Source organism: Nanorana parkeri, unplaced genomic scaffold (genome assembly GCF_000935625.1).
Source record: "Nanorana parkeri isolate BGI_ZX_2015 unplaced genomic scaffold, ASM93562v1 scaffold351, whole genome shotgun sequence".
Lineage (NCBI taxonomy): Eukaryota > Metazoa > Chordata > Amphibia > Anura > Dicroglossidae > Nanorana > Nanorana parkeri.
Genome location: NW_017306619.1, coordinates 461,245 through 464,742, shown reverse-complemented (window position 1 = coordinate 464,742; position 3,498 = coordinate 461,245).

The window sequence follows — 3,498 nt, the reverse complement described above, 5'->3', positions numbered from 1 at the left end:
CATATACCTGTCTCCCCTCGCCCCGGGGCGGCCATGTCTTCAGTCTTCGCTTGTAACAAGACACTACATATAGCAGAATGGTCGTCCGCTCAGATCTCCAGAGTGGGAAGGAGAGTCTGAGGACTGGAACATTACAACTAAAGGAAACCTGTACTGAGATAAGGTGCAGGCACTGACCTGCTTCTAAAAAGTCAACGTCTTTGACATTCATATTGATCCTCTGGCTTCAATGCTTTTAAAATTGATCTGAAATAAGCAAGCAGGTCAGCAAAGTCGGAGTATAGTCATAGCCGGGGTCGGATTTCCCACAAGGCCAACCGAGGCCCGGCCTCGGGGCAGCAGGGAGTGGAGGGGTAGCAGGGGTGTGGAATTCCTATCTCCTGACACCCGGGACATGCAGTTGTTTTCTACATTTAGCCCTGCTTTGGGCGAGCAGGGCTAAATGTACAGCGGGGAAGCCGCCGCTTGTTTTGTACAAGTGATCCCGGCGATGTCGCCAAGGTCACTTGTATGCAGCCTGCATACAGGGGGGGAGCGCATTGAGGAACCTGCCTGGCATTGGGGCAGCAGAGAGAGTAAATCTGGCCATGGTCATAGCTTCTGATCTGAACTCTTCTTCTGGGTTGGTAACTAAAAGGCATTGAAGTCATTGATTCAGTATGACAGTCAGGCAACTAATATTTTCAGTAGGAGAGGTTGGTATACTTTCTCAGTACAGGTTTTCTTTAAAGGCCTATCAACAGTAATTAAAGGTCCCCCCAAGCCTTCAGTAGTCCTCTGCTGTTTTATATTTTATACTTTCCTCTCTTCTGTCTGTAGATATCCTCCACCGCAGTCTGCATGATGTCATGTTTCTGGTGCAGGGAGGACAAGTCTGCAGGGCACCCATTGTGACACGGGTGAGTCTTTTGGTCATTGAGGAGACCGGTCATCCAGCTCAAAACTAGAAGGATCGAGTGACCGGTCTTCGTAAAAGGATATGCTGCCGCTACAGTTATGCCGGACATACACTGGTAGAATTTCATAGGAACTGGTCAAAATTCTTACAATGGGTGACCCTGCTGACCCAACAAGTGTCTAGACCACCAATGTAGTGTTCTTCTTCCACCAACCACCAATGTAAAGGAGCCGGGGCAAAATTTTTATTTCAAACATTGACTGCATCCAATCAGCTGCAGTGACTGTCCATGTATGCTGATAGTGGTGAGTGCCGGCGGTCAGAGCACAAAAACCGCAGCAGGAGATTAGTCCAGCCACTTTGTTCCCAACTTTCCAAGTGACAGCCAGGAGTTGTAGTGAATATACACCTGTGGAAGCTGCTGCTGTCCAAAAACGGTCACCGTCTGACCCAGTGCTTATAAACATTGATCAGGTGTGAAATATCCTCATTTCTGTCCTTGGTTTTATCTTCTTTGCCTCATTGTTCCTCATTCCCCTTCTCTCTTCCTTACCTTTTCGTGTTGTTTGTACTTATCCTTGGGAGTTTTTCATTTTTGTATTTATTTATATACTATATTGCCAAAAGTATTGAGACGTCTTTACACGCACATGAACTTTAATGGCATCCCAGTCTTAGTCCGTAGGGTTCAGTATTGGGTTGGCTCCGCCCTTTGCAGCTTTAACAGCTTCAACTCTTCTGGGAAGGCGTCCACAAGGTTTAGGAGTGTGTCTATGGGAATGTTGGACCATTTGTGAGGTCAGGTACTGATGTTGGGGGAGGGGCTCGCAGTCTCCCCTCTAATTCATCCCAAAGGTGTTCTATGGGGTTGAGGTCAGGACTCTGTGCGGTCAGTCACGTTCCTCCACCCCAAACTCCCCCATCCATGTCTTTATGGACCTTGCTTTGTGCACTGGTGCGCAGTTATGTTGGAACAGGAAAGGGCCATCCTCTGTTGCCACACTTTGTGTGTCTATGGTCAAACATTCCCATAGACACACTCCTAAACCTTGTGGACGCCTTCCCAGAAGAGTTGAGGCTGTAATAGCGGCAAAGGGCGGAGCCATCTCAATATTGAACCCTACGGGCTGGGATGGCATTAAAGTTCATGTGCGTGTAAAGGCCGGCATCCCAATACTTTGGCAATATAGTGTATGATCCTACAACATCCAACCCAACAATATATGATTCTACACCATCCAACCCAACAATAAATGATCCTACACCATCCAACCCAACAATATGTGATCCTACACCATCCAACCCAACAATATATGATCCTATACCATCCAACCCAACAATATATGATCCTACACCATCCAACCCAACCATATATGATCCTACACCATCCAACCCAACAATATATGATCCTACACCATCCAACCCAACAATATATGATCCTACACCATCCAACCCAACCATATATGATCCTACACCATCCAACCCAACAATATGTGATCCTACACCATCCAACCCAACCATATATGATCCCACAGCATCTCATCCTACATTATATGATCCTACAACATCCATCCCTACAATATGCTCCTCCGTTGATCAACGTGTGTGGTTTTGCACACCACAACAATTTTCACGGACAATTTGAAGCAGAGTTTGCCTACAATCGCCGTGTGTGTATGGCGTCCAGGGCTGCGGCATGTCGGAGGCTGTAAAACAATACGTGATTTCTGGGGAATTAGCTGCATGTGGTTTTGTTTTGCCCCTTGATGTGGTTACGGAGAGGCTGCACTTAGCACTTCCAAGGCTCGGGAGCCAAATCAAACAAGTGACCTCATCCCGCTGTTCCGAATTCCCAAACTGAACGTTGAAAAAAAGTCTTCAGAAGAAAACAAATGAGTGTAAATAGGTAACATATCAATGAGACGAAGTCTTAAGATTTCAGCACGTTTAATCCGAGTGTTCCATCTCCGTATCCCTCGCTCGTGTTTATTGTGGTTACGGCCAAGTGCTCTCGGCGGATTCGGTGCGGTGGAAGCATTAAAGTAATCCCCCGGAACAATGGTTAACTTTTCCGTGTGTCCCGAGGTGAAGGAAATTCGGGTAACGGCAGAGCGCGCTCACTCACCAGGGGCTTTCCTCGGCCTGTCAGTAGATGAATGTTGGCAGCAGGTTTTGGCACTGGCAAGAAGATTCCAAAAAAAAGGTTTAAAGCTGAAGTTTAATCTACTTATATTTTGCCTTCCCTGGTTCCTCCCCTCACCCCTCATCAACATGCTTCCAAAATTGTAAATTAAACCTTTCCGTTTTCATTATGTACCTTATTTTGACTTCTCTATGCAGTGATCTTGGTGGGAGGGGCTGGTAGGGTGCTGTACATAGCTTCCTGAAAACATCACAGCACCCTGCCTCATTACTCCTCTCATGAGCTCCCAGCCTTGATGCAAGCAGTGGGCTGGCTCTTAGGAGGAGTTATGCAAATATAAAAATGCCTGCAGTTGCATGCTGGTGAATGCTCACCTGAGTGTATACATGCATACAGGTATGGATGGACATCCCGGCACGCAGAAAGTCTGCATCCAGAGGCGTACATGAAGGCATGC